This window comes from Brassica rapa, chromosome A06 (assembly GCF_000309985.2).
Source record: "Brassica rapa cultivar Chiifu-401-42 chromosome A06, CAAS_Brap_v3.01, whole genome shotgun sequence".
NCBI classification, from domain to species: domain Eukaryota; kingdom Viridiplantae; phylum Streptophyta; class Magnoliopsida; order Brassicales; family Brassicaceae; genus Brassica; species Brassica rapa.
The window spans coordinates 18,584,893-18,602,673 of record NC_024800.2 but is presented as its reverse complement, the minus strand read 5'-3'; the positions used below and the strand labels follow the sequence as shown (position 1 = coordinate 18,602,673).

Genomic DNA, 17,781 nt, shown 5'->3' with positions numbered 1-17,781 from the left:
GGATTCGTGCCTTGCACGGGTTCTTCGATATTTAATTTTGAAATGATATAGTATTTAAGGACTTAACTATCTTTTTATATAATTTATAGATAGTTCAATTTTATTTAAACTAAAAATAATATTAATGGTATGTTTAATTAAAACATATAGAAAAAAATTGTTGTAAATCCTCCATATTGTTTTTAGGGTTTAAATCAAATTAAAAGCAACACAGTTCACAATAGGCAATGTTACACAACAACAGAATTAAAATATAAACTGAGCATAAAAATGTGATTTTCTGAAGATTCTCACATGTTTTACTTTAAATTTGTTATCATCATTCTTTGCGTTTGTTTTTACAATTCTTGTCCACAAAATTGATTAAATATAAATAAATTGAAATTGAAATATTAAGTTTAGTAAAATATAAAATCTATAATATGTAGTATATTTACCTTTATGTGTTTATGAATCTTTGAAACTGCAAATTTTAAAATTAAAAATCTAATTCTTTGATTTTTATTTGAAATAATTAATTTTCACCAACATTTAAATGTACAAATTTGACAATATTTTTCAATTCTTTTAAAATGACATTGTAGCTAATTATATATTGTCTATGCATATAAACACATAGACATAATATGGTGACATGAGCTCATTCACAACGGCATCATAATATTTTATGGCAGTTGTAACATCATCATAAAATGTCAAAAATATAATAGTAAAGAAATTTAGAGTTGTATGAAAAAAAAATTATAATAGTTTTTTTGTATCTCCTATTATGTACGGTGAAAAATAAGAGAGAACATAATCATATATACAAATATGATTATTGTGATCTTTTAAACACAAATATTTATTATTAAACATGAAATTTTGTTATTTATAAGAAAATATTTGATAACCTTGTTTTAAAAATCAATTTTGTTTACGATTTGAAAAACAAATTCAATCAAATACTCTTGAAAATTAAAATTTTCTTTTGTTTAGGATTTTCTGAAAAGAAAGGCTCCTAGCAACTAATTTCATCTATAAACTTTTAGAATTATCTTTTATTCAAAAATTTAGAAAAGGAAAAATACTATCAATAACAATTTCCAATTATAATTAAATAACTTTTAAAATTACTGTTTTAATAATTCATTTTTGTTTCTATTTCTGATATCATTTTATTCATCAAATTCATATAAAGGTCAAATTATTATCAACTAACTCATTTTAATTTTTTTTATTATAGATTTTTTTAAAAGAAAACTATTATCGAACAATTTATTTTAAATAATTAATATATATTTATAAAAACTTAACACATGTCAATATCTTAATTTTTTATTGTCAAGTATCACAATAATGTTAATTAGAAACTTTAAAATAATAATTATAAACTAATCTTTATAATAATCTTCTGTTTAGGTTTTAGAAAAGTGAAATTACTATCAAATAATTATTTTCAGTCCTAACTAATAGTGGTCTGACTGGTTTACCCGCTACCACCTGCAAACGCAATTTTTTCGGTTGGTAGCGGTTGACAGTGTTTCGAAAAAATCATAAAAATCGCTTCAAACCAATCTGAACCTCTTAAAATCAAAAGTTAGTTTCAGCTAGCGTTTGGTTGCGGGCGGTTGCAGATGGATAAATAAATATAAAATTATTTTCAAAAGTATTTTAAAAATTTAAATTAAAAATTAAAAATGAAAATATTATATATAAAATTATATACATGTTTTATATATTAATTTAAATTCACAAACTGTATCATAATTTGTTTTATAAAAACTTTAACAATTAATATACATACATATATAAAGATATACACATATATAAAACGAAACAAAATCTTCTTTTAAAAGTTTTAATATAAATGTTCAAATAAAATTTATTAAAATTATAACTTCCAAATAATTTAAAAAATTAAATAAATAAAAATTAAATTATTATTAATCATATAATATTAATAATTATTAATTTTTATTACAATAATATGTTTTTATGTTTTATAATTTTATAATTTTATAATATGTAAATATTGATAATTTATTATTAAACCGCTGCAATATCTTATAATCAATCAGTCACAAATATCCTGCAAACACAACAATTTTTAAACGTTATGCGAGTCATACAAAACACTTAATAACGCTTGAAACTGCAACCACCCGCATAAAAAATCTCCCGCATCCACAACCACAATTGTTGCGTTTGAACCAGTCGAGCCCTAAGTTTTCCACATTACTATTTTTACAATTTGTTTCTCATTATGTTAATATAAAAAAAATTCTCAAAATGTTTTTTTTTAAAGAAAATCACTTTCTATAATTTTCAACCTTTCTTTTTTTTAGGAACTGTTACAAAAATAAAACTAACTATCTTATACTTTATTTTAAATAATAATTATATATATATATATTTAATTATATTTCATTTTGGATTTAAAAAAAAAAGGAAATTGCTATCAAATACTTTATGTTAGGTATCTATAAGAAAATTTGGAATCCCTTATATATTATTTGAGAAGCATTGCAACATTTTTTTGTAGCCACGTGTCATCACTAGAATGATTTTTAGAATCCTTAGAGAAAATAATTACTATAAAATAATAGTTTATGGTTATTTGGTTTATGATTTATGAACAGGAAAATTACTTTCAAATAATTATTTCGGTTACATTTAATTTTTTTTTGTGCGACACATTTAAATATTTTTATAGTTACTATTTTTACAATTTATTTATGCCACCATCTTAGTAGGGATTATTGGTTGTTGAATTTTAATGGATTTGAAAATCCTAACTAAATCTAATGTTATTGGTTCTATAATTTTCAAATATGTATTAAAATCATGTGTTATTGGTTTAATGATTCATAAATTCTATATCAAATCAAGTGTTATTCAATCGTACGGATTTCCTAATATATTTGATTTTATAATAGATTTGAATAGATTTTTTTAGTTAAAAATACAAAGACTGAAATCTGAGGGAAAACCCATGTTTTACTTGGATTTATAAATACTATATGGATTTATAAATCAATCAAAATATATAAACCAATAACACCTAAATATAATGTTTTCATGAAGTTGTTTTTAAAAGGAAAAATTACTTCAAAAACTTTCCAATTTTCTTTTAATTAGGATTTATAAAAAAAGAAAATTAGTACTAAATACTTTATTTTAGATAACTATAATTATATATTTTCAGTTATATTTTGTTTTGAATTAAAAAAAATATTATCAAATATTTTATTTACAAAAAGTTAATATTTTTAACACATGTCACAATATTATATTTTAGTCGCCATGTTTCACGATTATGTTAATTGTCAACTTTTAATAACCAAGCTTTATATAATAAGAAAATAATAATTATATACATATTTTATTATCCTTCATTTTGGATTTTTTTTAAAAAGGAAATTACTATCAAATACTTCATGTTAGGTATCTATAACGAAAATTTGGAATAATTACTATAAAACAATAGTTTACAGTTATATTTGGTTTATGATTTATGAAAAGGAAAATTATTTTCAAATAATTATTTTCGGTTCCCATTAAATATTTTATAGTTACCAGTTTTACAATTTATTTATGCCACCATTTAATATAATGTGTTTGTGAAGTTATTTTTAAAAGGAAAAATTACTTTTAAATAAACTTTCCAAGTTTATTTTAATTAGAATTTATAAAAAAAAAAAATTATTATTAAATACTTTATTTTAGATAACTATAATTATATATTTTCAATTATATTTTGTTTTGAATTAAAAAAACTATTATCAAATATTTTATTTTCAAAAAGTTAATATTTTTAACACATGTCACAATCTTATATTTTAGTCGTCATGTGTCATGATCATGTTAATTAGCAACTTTGAAAAACCAAGCTTTATATAATAAGATTTGTTATTATTATTCATACTTATTTGTATTAAAGAGATATTTTTCATTAAAGGTCAAAAGACTCTTCTACCCTTACTTTATAGATATATAATTATAAATAGTTATTTAAATAAATAATGAAAATTAAAATATTTTTATAGTTTTTGAATATACATTTTCAAATTTAAACTTTTTTTTTAAAAAAAAATTGTGTTTATATAAAAAATTGTGTTTAAAAATATTTTTATAGTTTTCAATTTTTTTTTTAAAATCTAAAATTCTTTTTGAAACTATTTTTAAAATTTTTTATTTTAAATATTAAGTATTTATTTATATATTTACTGAAATCATAAACTTTATCTTCCAAAAGTCACATCTCAAATCTAAACCCTAAGTTTATATTAAATTATTCTTATGTATATAGAGGGATAATTATATATATGTAATATATATAAATAAATATATCTATCAATATTTTGAAAATGTTTACATGATCTCTAATATTCTAAAATATTTATTTTTCTTTGAAAATTTAGTTTTTGTATGTTTCTCATACAACATTTAATCGAGTACTCATTTGGTATCAGTAAAACATAAACATAAGTTCTTATGTGGTGACACATATTAACAAAATTTACAATTATAGAAAATGTAATTTTTTAACTAAACACTAATAAATTAAAACTAATAAACTTTATATGTTACCGATAAGGTTATATTAACAAAATCCAAAATATATAACCTTTTTATACCAAAAATATAGACATAATCTTTTCATGACATATAAGAGAATTTTTTTTATATAATTCTAATAAGATGATATCAAATTTTTGTGTCGATGATGATTATCATATTTTTCTTAATATTATTAAAATTATTTATTAAAACCATGGATTTATCTATATCATGAAAATATTTTTTTATAAAATAATAAATAAGATAATATGAAATAGTTGTGTAGATGAAATATTATAATTATCATGTTTCCAAAACTGTGTAATTATTAAAAATATTTATAAAAACCATGTACTATGTCTCAAATTAAGGATAACCGACAAATGAGCTAGGGCTGGGCAAAAAAAAACGAATCCAAAGAACTGAACCGAATCCGATCTGAAAGAGTAGTACAAAACCTGAACCGAAATTGATTAAAAATTCGAACAGGTTCAAAATTTTGGTATCTAAAGAACCGAATCCGAACCCGACCCAAACCGAAGTATTTCGGGTATCCGAGTGTATCCGAAATAGATTATATACCTAAATATATTAGTTATTTTTTGATTTAATGTACACTAAAAATATCCAAAATATATAAGATACTTTTAAGTTGTCTACAATATTTGAAAATATATACAAATAGTCAAAAGTAAATGTCTAAAATAGCTAAAATATATTGAGCACACCAAAAATACTATAAACTAGGTGATTTTCCCGTGCTCATGCACAAGTATAAATATTTATAAAGTAAATATATTATTATAATTTATTAATATTTTGTTTTTAATTTTTAATTATTATGTTATTTATATTGTTATCAAAATGCATGGCGTATTTTAAATAAATTTTTGTTATTTTAGTTAGTCAATTAGACGTATAATTTTGGATATATAATATCTCGACAGTTTGGTTATTATTTGGATATATTAGATAACATTTACTTTTCCGATTCAACTAAAATATTTTTGTTACACAGATTAAAATTTTAATTAATTTTGTTATTTCATGTAGTTTGACTCCTGTTTTAGATTCGTAAATATATTTTAGTAAAATTATGTATATTTTAAAATATGTTGTTTTGAAAATCAAATAGTTAAGTACACTAAAGTGTTGATGGATTCAAAGTCACATAAATAAATATAAAAATTATAGTCTTTGACACTTAATTCATATATATATAAATATATATAGAAGTTATACAAAATACTTAATTGTAATAGTTGGTTAACATATTTATAATATTATTTTAGAATTTCATATTTATTTGGTAAGATAGTGAGTAGTTCCATAATTTATATGTACAAAATATTTTATAAATAAAATATATGATTTTTTATTTTATTTTTGACTTTGTATAAAAAATTTAGATTGGTCAAGTTACTCAATTTTATGGGTATATTGTGTTACATATATTCCGTCAAATTCAAGTATAACTATTTCTAATCTAATTCAACCAAATTGTATTAACTGTATTCATTATATTAGTTTAGTTTTTAATATTAGATGTGTAAATATATTTTTGATTTCTTAGTAAGTTCATACCCAAAAGCAACAGCTGTCTAAAGTCGAAACAGTTAAAATAAAACTTGAAGAAACCCAAAAGTAACAACTGTTCAAAGACGGAAACAGAGTTGAGACAGCTAATATAGAACTTCAAGAAGATACATTTGTCTCCTCGTCGAGAGGGTGGTCAACAGAGTTTGCAAGGGTATCCTCTCTCTGCGGCTTCTCACAGTCAAGATGTTTTTCAAATAGCCTTGTAAGTTCAAAGGCTGAACTATCATCAGGAACAAGCCAACCAGGTTCAGTTTTGGATAAGAGAACACCAACACCGTTGAAATACATGCTTTGGAAACAATCAACAGCCTCTTTTTCCATGTGTTTTGAGAGTACAATAACATTTGGTTTAGGAAATACCACAGGCAAACAAATAATGTCCACTAACATCCAAGTCATTCTCGCAATGTCATCCCCCTCGGGTAAGAAATCGACAAAGATTTTGGCATCCTTAAATTTACGTTCCTGTTCATCCGAAAACCTATTCTTGTAAACGTAAGCCACAATAGACACCTCCGGACAGCCCAAATCATGAAGAATCGATTCTATACGCATACGAAGAGAATCAAGATCGACATCCTTAGGAACCGGGTAATCCGCCACATCCCAATAGACGACTGTCTTACCGTTTTTGTTTATCACCAAAGGTGTAGGAATGTTCTCGTAGTCGTCGTCCAGGATAAGATTTGGATCTCCTCGGGCAACCCCTCTTCTGACATTTTGTTAGTTTAGGGTTGATTTCTTAGTAAGTTTGTATATTTTAATTTGCAAAACAAAAAAAATTTAAAAATAAAGAGATGATAGGTACAAAGTTGCATAAAAATATAACCGATAAATTTTAAAAGGGAGGATTAATTATTTACTTTAATATCAAGCTTATTTTTCAAAGCTTTTCGTTTTTTATGAAATCACATTATATATATTAAATATTTTCGTTTTAAGTTTTATAAATATTTTCTTTATCATATATGTTATTTGAAAAATATAAAAAGGAAACTAAATAAAAAAAAGATTAAACTAAATTTTATTCATTAAATATATCTTAGTTTCTGTTATTTAAATTATTTTGTAATAAAATGAGAAATAGTTTGATTTAAATAAAATGCTTAAATTTTAAAATATGTATTATGTTGTTTAAAATTATCTTTTTAAAGGGGAGATAATTTCTTTACTTTAAAATCATGATTTTTTGTGAACTTTCCTTATTATGAATTACACTATATATAAAAGATATTTTCGCTTTTAAAATTTTAAAAAAAAATTATTATATAGGTTATTTGAAAAAAATAAAGAAAAAGGAAACCTAAATAAAAAAGAAAAAAATAAATAATATAAAATAAATATTTAATAGTAATAATTAGATATATCTAATTCATTAAGGGTATCATCGTAATCAACCACCGTGAGAATTAACGTGAGTGCGACACATAGGAAACTTACTTCTCAAATAATATTATAGAGATATCTATTGATTTTCTATCAAAATATTAAAACCAAACCAATTTTTTTTCCTTAACCAAACCAATTTATATGTTTAGTTTAGGTATTGTAACATATGTTATTCAAATTTATATGTGATATTTTATTTTATTAATAGATTTTGAGAAATTTAAAATATATAATGAATTATAAAAATTTAAAAATCATTTAAATAGATTATCCAAACCCGAATCGAACTCGCAAATATCTGAACCGAATCCGAACTGAAATTTAGAAATACCCGAATGAGGCTAAAATCTTTGATTCCGAAAACTCGAAACTCAAATAGATCCAAACCGAACCCGAATGGGTACCTGAACGCGCACCCTTAAAATGGGCAAAACATTCCTCAAATAATAGTATAAAAAAGTAGATATATAGATAATTGTGAATCAAATTTTACAACAGTAATAAATTTCAACGCGTTGATAGGAAACAACCTAGTCCTCATTAAAAAAAAAGAAGTAAGTCGTAATAAACAACCTAGTAGGTCGTTTGTTTCGTATTAACTTTTCTTTTGTCTGTGATTCACAAAATATAGCATAGACAATCATGCCGCAGAGAGAGGAATAGAAACCAGAAGTCTTTACGACAAATCATCAAGGTGGAGAAAAGTTACCATAGTCAATCAATGTCCCTTTTGATCTTATGGTCGAGATACTCTCGAGACTACCTGTGAAAACACTTGCGAGGTTCCGATATGTATCTAAACTATGGTTATCTAGTATCATTACCGAGTCGATCAAAACTAGGTCTTTGGCTCATCCACGCCAGCTTGTCGTTTTCTACCAATCTTCATCATATATCTCCTCGAATACTTATCCTCTTAACACTAACACAAGATTCGTAGACAGAGATAGTTGTCGTACACTATTACAACGCAGCTACTCCATCTATGGATATGTCCGAGGGTTAATATGTTATTTCACAAATTCTAATCTGTATGCGATATACAACCCTACCACGAGACAAAACGTTTTGTTGCCCCTGGTCGGATACTCTAAAGAAAACAAAGCCTTAGACGATGAATTTTCTTCGTTAGATCCAGCTGGGAAATGTTACTTTGTCCCGGACGAATACCATCATGGATTCTTTGGATATGATTCAGTTAAGAATCTGTAACGCCCGCCCGTCCACGGCTAATGAACCATCCACATCCGCTCACTCAATCCGTGGGCTCCATCCTATCACAATGCGTTAATTTTTCGAATGCCCGAAAGTCTTGTTTACTAACCCTGCAATCACCATCTGACCTTTTCTCGTGCTTTAGCCTTACTCACATGGTATCACGAATCACTTCCCGATAGGTCTCACATCTTTCCACTATTTCAGTCCAAGCACGCTTAACTCTGAAGTTCTAAATGGATGTGTGACGGAAAGTGTAAGTCAACTTTGATGACATAGATAGCCAAATCAATTCTCTTAACCTTTTTTCATATGTCACAACTCGGGATGTTACAAAATCAATACAAAGTCTTGTGCTTTGTTGAAGGGGAAAGAATTTGCGATTATTCTTGTAAGGTTATAACATTTGGAGGTGGTCGGTCTAAGTATAAAAGACTGGAGAAAGATTGAAATTCAAGACGATATCCCTCCACCGAGGAGTAATGGTGTGTGCATCAATGGAATTATCTATTACCTAGGAGGCACATTAACAAGTAGTAGTGTATTGGTATTAGGGAGGTTCGACGTTAGGTTTGAGAGATTTTACCATATCCAGATGCCCATAGATGTGGAGATGAATCAGTTGGAGGAGTTGAGTTAAGTAACCTACCAAGGGAAACTAGGATGCACGTTTTACAGCAAAGATAGAGCAGAGGTGTGGGTTATGAAAGATCATGGCGGCGAGAAACATGAATGGTCTAAGGTTACGATTGACATGTCTCTTCCTGATATGTTAAAGACTCTTGTAGCTGGTGTCACTCTTGATGGTGAGATTGTGATAATGCCCAAGACATTGGATTCTGCTCAAACGTTGTTATACGCATACTTTTACAACCCCAAGGAAAACAAAACTAGAAGAGTTGAGTTTGAAACCACAGCACTGAAGGGGGAGCGAGGAGTTTGTATCTTAAGTGAGCCGGATCACATGGAAAATGCTATGTCCTTGCTCGGGAGCCAATTTAACAAGAAGCCAGTGAGGCCACTATATGTTTTGAAGAAGAAATCAGTGACCACATTGCGACTCATGTACAGTGCTGCAGCTGATGTTTTCTCCTGTAACAAATCATTCTTGTCTCCCAAGAAACTATTAGGTCTAGCTTTTTTATGTGTCGCTCTTGTTCTAGCAACAACATTTCAAACATGGCTTATGTCTTTATTTGACTCATTCCGCTTTTAGTTTTTTTCTTTCTCTAAAGCTCAATGTAAACTTACTTTGTTGGGTGGCTTCTTTGGTTATATCCCGCTTGAATATCAAAATTAGGTTTTTTGCATGATTAGAGGGTCACAAACCTTTGCTGGTCATCATCGTGATAATTAAACAAGAATAATTTAAGATTACACTTGTCATGTCCACTCATCATCAACTAAATACTCGTAGTCTAGTATCATTGGTGTTAGTCGTAGTGGTGAGATTGTAATGATGGTATCTATTTTTGCAAATTATTTTTATGTTTAACTATAAAATACAAAAAACAAATTGATTATATTAAGTACGATTTAGTAGAAGAAACACTTTTGCAAACTATGTACAATTTAGTACTTTAAATTAAGGGTGTTCAGTCCGGTAAAAATGGAAGCGAAATAAAGAAAGTAGTTTATATTTAATAATATTGTATAAATCAAATAAATGTTATTTTAAAAACCGTGGTATATAAATATAGTTCAGTATATAAATTGATTAAACCAAATAAACCGATTAATTAAAACAGTGTAATATAATTATATGTTAAACCTAATATTGTAATATAAGTATATGTTAAACCTAGTATAATCTACTAGTTTTTTTCTCTCTTTAATTAAAGCTCAATATAAACTTACTTTGTTAATTGTTGCATGTCTTCTTTAGTTATATCCCGTTTGAATATATAAAAAAAAGAAGGTGTTTGCATCATTAAAGGGTCACAAAACTTTGAAACTTTGAAGATTACACTGGTCATCATCGCGATAAACAAGAATAGTTTAAGATTACACTTGTCATGTCCACTTATCATCAACTAAATACTCGTAGTCTCGTATCATTGGTGTTGGTCGTAATGGTGAGATTGTAATGGTGCACAAGACATTAGATTTTTCCGATCAAAGGTTGCAAGGCCATCTGCATTAGAGATCTTAGAGTCATTATAAAAATATATATAAGTAATAGTATTTAAATGTGAGAGTATTTCGAAAATTTGTTGAAATCCTTTTGAAAGATTTTTTTTTTAATTTTTAATAGACTTTCCAAATATTACACTTGGGTTAAGAATCAAGTTTGTAATCTTTATTAATTTAACCGGGAAATTTGTTTTCCGAAAGATCTGATCGATGACCTGAAAGATATTGTTACTATTACGATCCAGGGGGGATCAATTTTTGCAAATTATTTTTATGTTTAACTATAAAATACAAAAAAAAAACAAATTGATTATATTAGGTACGATTTAGTAGAAGAAACACTTTTGCAAACTATGTACAATTTAGTACTTTAAATTAAGGGTGTTCAGTCCGGTAAAAATGGAAGCGAAATAAAGAAAGTAGTTTAAATTTAATAATATTGTATAAATCAAATAAATATTATTTTAAAAACCGTGGTATATAAATATAGTTCAGTATATAAATTGATTAAACCAAATAAACCGATTAATTAAAACAGTGTAATATAATTATATGTTAAACCTAATATTGTAATATAGTTATATGTTAAACCTAGTATAATCTACTAGTTTTTTTTCTCTTTAATTAAAGCTCAATATAAACTTACTTTGTTAATTGTTGCGTGTCTTCTTTGGTTATATCCCGTTTGAATAATAAAAAAAAAAGGTGTTTGCATCATTAGAGGGTCACAAAACTTTGAAACTTTGAAGATTACACTGGTCATCATCGCGATAAACAAGAATAGTTTAAGATTACACTTGTCATGTCCACTTATCATCAACTAAATACTCGTAGTCTCGTATCATTGGTGTTGGTCGTAATGGTGAGATTGTAAAGATGCACAAGACATTAGATTTTGCCGATCAAAGGTTGCAAGGCCATCTGCATTAGAGATCTTAGTGGGGGTTATTGGTTGGTGTATTTTGATGGATTTGAAAATCCAAACTAAATCTAGTGTTATTGGTTCTATGATTTTAAAATATGAATTGAAATCATGTGTTATTCGTTTAATGATTCATAAATTCTAATTCAAATCAAGTGTTATTCGTTTAATGATTCATAAATTCTAATTCAAATCAAGTGTTATTCAATCATACGGATTTACTAATAGATTTGATTTCATAATGTATTTGAATGGATTTGCATGGATTTCTTTGTGAAAAATACAAAGACCCAAATCAGAAGGAAAACCTACGGATTTGTAAATACTAATTCGAGAAAAATTTGAAAATTTGTATATTTTACTTGGATTTATAAATACTATATGGATTTCTAAATCAATAAAAATATATAAACCAATAACACCTCCTAGAGTCATTATAAAAATATATATAAGTAATAGTATTTAAATGTGAGAGTATTTCGAAAATTTGTTGAAATCCTTTTGAAAGATTTTTTTTTTAATTTTTAATAGACTTTCCAAATATTACACTTGGGTTAAGAATCAAGTTTGTAATCTTTATTAATTTAACCGGAAAATTTGTTTTTCGAAAGATCTGATCGATGACCTGAAAGATATTGTTACTATTACGATCCAGGGGGGATCAATTTTTGCAAATTATTTTTATGTTTAACTATAAAATACAAAAAAAAAACAAATTGATTATATTAGGTACGATTTAGTAGAAGAAACACTTTTGCAAACTATGTACAATTTAGTACTTTAAATTAAGGGTGTTCAGTCCGGTAAAAATGGAAGCGAAATAAAGAAAGTAGTTTAAATTTAATAATATTGTATAAATCAAATAAATATTATTTTAAAAACCTTGGTATATAAATATAGTTCAGTATATAAATTGATTAAACCAAATAAACCGATTAATTAAAACAGTGTAATATAATTATATGTTAAACCTAATATTGTAATATAGTTATATGTTAAACCTAGTATAATCTACTAGTTTTTTTTCTCTTTAATTAAAGCTCAATATAAACTTACTTTGTTAATTGTTGCGTGTCTTCTTTGGTTATATCCCGTTTGAATAAAAAAAAAAAGGTGTTTGCATCATTAGAGGGTCACAAAACTTTGAAACTTTGAAGATTACACTGGTCATCATCGCGATAAACAAGAATAGTTTAAGATTACACTTGTCATGTCCACTTATCATCAACTAAATACTCGTAGTCTCGTATCATTGGTGTTGGTCGTAATGGTGAGATTGTAAAGATGCACAAGACATTAGATTTTGCCGATCAAAGGTTGCAAGGCCATCTGCATTAGAGATCTTAGAGTCATTATAAAAATATATATAAGTAATAGTATTTAAATGTGAGAGTATTTCGAAAATTTGTTGAAATCCTTTTGAAAGATTTTTTTTTTAATTTTTGATAGACTTTCCAAATATTACACTTGGGTTAAGAATCAAGTTTGTAATCTTTATTAATTTAATCGGGAAATTTGTTTTTCGAAAGATCTGATCGATGACCTGAAAGATATTGTTACTATTACGATCCAAGGGGAGGGGATCTATTTTTGCAAATTATTTTTATGTTTAACTATAAAATACAAAAAAAAACAAATTGATTATATTAGGTACGAACACTTTTGCAAACTATGTACAATTTAGTACTTTAAATTAAGGTTGTTCAGTCCGGTAAAAATGGAAGCGAAATAAAGAAAGTAGTTTAAATTTAATAATATTGTATAAATCAAATAAATGTTATTTTAAAAACCGTGGTATATAAATATAGTTCAGTATATAAATTGATTAAACCAAATAAACCGATTAATTAAAACAGTGTAATATAATTATATGTTAAAACTAATATTGTAATATAGTTATATGTTAAACCTAGTATAATCTACTAGTTTTTTTCTCTCTTTAATTAAAGCTCAATATAAACTTACTTTGTTAATTGTTGCGTGTCTTCTTTGGTTATATCCCGTTTGAATACAAAAAAAAAAAAGGTGTTCGCATCATTAGAGGGTCACAAAACTTTGAAACTTTGAAGATTACACTGGTCATCATCGCGATAAACAAGAATAGTTTAAGATTACACTTGTCATGTCCACTTATTATCAATTAAATACTCGTAGTCTCGTATCATTGGTGTTGGTCGTAATGATGCACAAGACATTAGATTTTGCCGATCAAAGGTTGCAAGGCCATCTGCATTAGAGATCTTAGAGTCATTATAAAAATGTATATCAGTAATAGTATTTAAATGTGAGAGTATTTCGAAAATTTGTTGAAATCCTTTTGAAATTTTTTTTTTAATTTTTGATAGACTCTCCAAATATTACACTTGGGCTAAGAATCAAGTTTGTAATCTTTATTAATTTAACCGGGAGATTTGTTTTTCGAAAAATCTGATCGATGATCTGAAAGATATTGTTACTATTACGATCCGGGGGGGGGGGGGGCGGGGGCTAGAGTTGAATACAAAAGCATGGGAACCTAGAGATCCAGTGATATCACGTTGGTCGGTCATATCTAGCACCAATGACCGACAGATCGGTCTGATTATATGTTTGATTTTCTACCAATATATATTTATTTATATATATATATATAATGTTAACTTTTAGAAGATTGCAACTATGATTAGTCAGCATACCAAATCAATTTGGTTATCAGTAATTATGGGAAGTTATTCTCATAACTTATTAAACAAAATGTAATTCTCTGTTTAAAAGATATGTCTTATTGTTGAATATATACTGACGTGCGGATACTTATTCTCACTTTTATACAAAAATATATTATTTAAATGTTTATTAGTTAATATTTTAAAGATTCATCATATTTTAAAATGTTTATAAACACTATAATTAGGAAATGTTGCATATTATAATTAAAAATCATACAAGCTAAATTTGTGGATTTATACGATACTTAGGACATGTTGCATATTATAATTAAAAATCGTTTTAAACTTGAATATTCATAAATTTGTATCGTTGGCATGCTTTTTTCTATAAGCATATGTCTTGTCTTCAGAAAAGGGTGAGTATTAATATATCGGACAACAGTTTTGTTAATTACATTCATCACTTCGCTGAAATAATTGTGTATAATTATGTATACTTGCCGAAATGTTGGGAGAAATTCAAAGTGAGGATATTACGTATATTTTTGTTGCGGAAATCTTTATTAGTTAGAATTACATTAGGAAATGATTTAAAAATGGAAAAGACAAGAATTATTTAAAGTTAAGCTTATTTATTATTTCAGTGGCATTCTTTTGTAAATAACTTGCAAATTTAAGGGGTATTTTTATTTTCTAATTCTGTTTTAATAAATTAGACTAGAGCTTGACCCACAAGGGCTTGTGGTGTATATTTTAAGTTTTTTATAACTAGATATTTATTTTGTATAAATGATAATATATATTTTAAAAATTTACATGTATTAAATAATTATTTAATATGATATTTCTAAACACAATAATTTTATAGTTCATATTGAATAATATTTTTTTTGAAGCATCAAATGTATGAGTCACATTTCTAAAGTACGATATATACATCCTTACAAATGTATTTTTATTCGTTAATAGATCAAAATTTTAATGTATGATAAAATTGTTATATACATTATTAAAATTTTGATGCTATTTATCTTATAATCTTCAACATTAATTACATTGGATTTGCATTGTGTTGCTATTTATAGTAAAATATGTGTAAAATAATATACTTTCATATTAATTTATATTTTATTTATAGATGACAAAAAAAAAGGAAATTTTACTTTTACACTTTGTTTGATACCACTATTCAACTTTACCACCAATTTAGGAATATTTTCATAAATACCACTTTCATTAATGAACAAAAGACAATAGTACCCTTACCTTATCTTCTCCTCAATTATCGTGAAATGTAGGAAAGAAGAGTTAGTCTTAGGTTTAATTAGTTAGGGGTATAAAGTTACTTTGCCAATTAAAATTTTAATGGTAAAATTGATTAAGGTAGAAATGAAAAGTGGTATCTCAAAAGTGCTATTTTTGGCAATTCCCCAAAAAAATTATATTTTATTTATATATAATATAAATTGATTATTTTTATGTTGTCTTTACTTTTTTTGTTATTACTAAAAATAATGGGAAATATAAATACATAGTTTTAGAACAATATTATGTTATAAATTTTTCAAATGTCTATCTAAATCGATTAGGTGGCTTTTATTGGTTATTTTACGTTTATGTAAATTAATTATTTATTTTAACTTTGACGTTATATTATGTTTTTCATATTTATTAATTAATTGTTTATTAACTAATGACAATCACACATATTTATTAGTTAATTCATGTTTTACATGACACATGTCCGCATTAATTGTTTTGTAATGTTTATCAATTAGTTATTTTTAACATAAATTAGTTGGAAAATCAATATAGGTATATTTTATGTTTGTTTTAATTGAAGAAAAGATAATAAATGTTGAAAGCAAAAATATCAAAGCTGCTAAATTATTATGGTAAGAAAATTAATGAAGTAGTTAATTAGATGAGTGAAAAAATGTAAAAATTGTAATAAAAACTTAAATATATGTAAGCATTGTTTTGTACTTTAGTTTTAATAGAATAAATGGACCAAAATAATGGAGAATAATTTTTGTTCCAATATTTATAGTTAGTAACATATAAGTGATACTCTTCGTTTATGTGATAGTATCATAAAGAAATGTCCTATAATTTAATGTATATCATATATGGTTTACAAAGTATATGGAATTTAATTGAAAGATTGATATCTTTTTGTTTATGTGTTCCTATTAAAAAATAATATTTGGATTTCCGTTTTCTATATACACGATTTCTTAAAACTTAAAACATTAAAAATATGAGAAGTTAAGAATGCAGATTGGAACTAAAAACTGATATTTTTCGTTAAGTTGGTAGCTTAAAAATAGGCACACGTTAAACTAAAATTTTGATAATATCATCTATTTTAGGAATATTATGTGGAGCTAATGAAGATTATCCAGAAATGCAAGGTGTGTTTAATATTGTTAAATATTTTGTTTAGGCATCTTGAGTACAATTGTTTTTCCCAAAATAGTTAGATAAATTCACTAACCATAATGTTAGTGTGTCTATGAAGTGTGGTTATACTGTAACAAAAGGCTAGTTATGGTTTGGTTTATATATGAGTTTGAAATTCAGAATATTAACATGCCTAATACAATGGTTGTTGTAACATATACTTATGTAAATGCAAGAGTATGGTAATGGTATAAATTAATTTATAAAATAAGGATATGAAAACAAATGTTTAGTCACGAAATATAAGCATTCAAACTTGATTTGAGGAAGTCAAGGATTTTTTAAACTTTAGATTCTAGTACTAAACAATAAATCACACCGTACTAACTTCCCAATGTATACACAAATTCCATGGTTTGGTAATGTTTTAGTGTATGACTTTGTATACAGTCTATATGATAGTGTTGATCAAATATGAAAACACCAAGGAAATAAAACTGTTTTTTCAGTAAACCATCACTATAGATCTCTCGGAAAATGAAAACACAAAAACCAAACACTGTTATTTATAACCATTTGAAAACACTAAACACAAAACATGGTTATTTGATAAAATTTGGTCATGAAACATCAGTCTAGGTTAGTCAAACGGAAGGTTTGTTTTCACCAACAAAAAAGTTTGTTTTCATTTTCAAATTTGTAGAGATAAGGTCAGTGGCATAAAGAGCAAATATTAAGATAAAACATGAGTTAATTCCTAAATGTACTCCAGTGTTAATAGATTAGATGTTTCTTAATTGAACATATGTGATTTCACGTAGTATTCTTTAATTTTCCTATAATACGCAAACTCGAATTGTTAAAGGTTGATGGATTATTAGGGATTCTCAAGGAATTGCGAAGTTATGGGGGTTCTGCTTTTCAGGTGAA

The 17,781-nt window shown here is 25.9% G+C and overlaps 1 long non-coding RNA gene across 1 annotated transcript; it reads left to right on the top strand.

The window, feature by feature from the left end:
- Positions 1-1,827: 1,827 nt before the first annotated feature.
- Positions 1,828-12,670, top strand: LOC117126046. Its single transcript, XR_004448581.1, has 2 exons — positions 1,828-6,118; positions 6,892-12,670. It is a non-coding gene; the product is annotated as an uncharacterized LOC117126046 (long non-coding RNA).
- Positions 12,671-17,781: the final 5,111 nt, after the last annotated feature.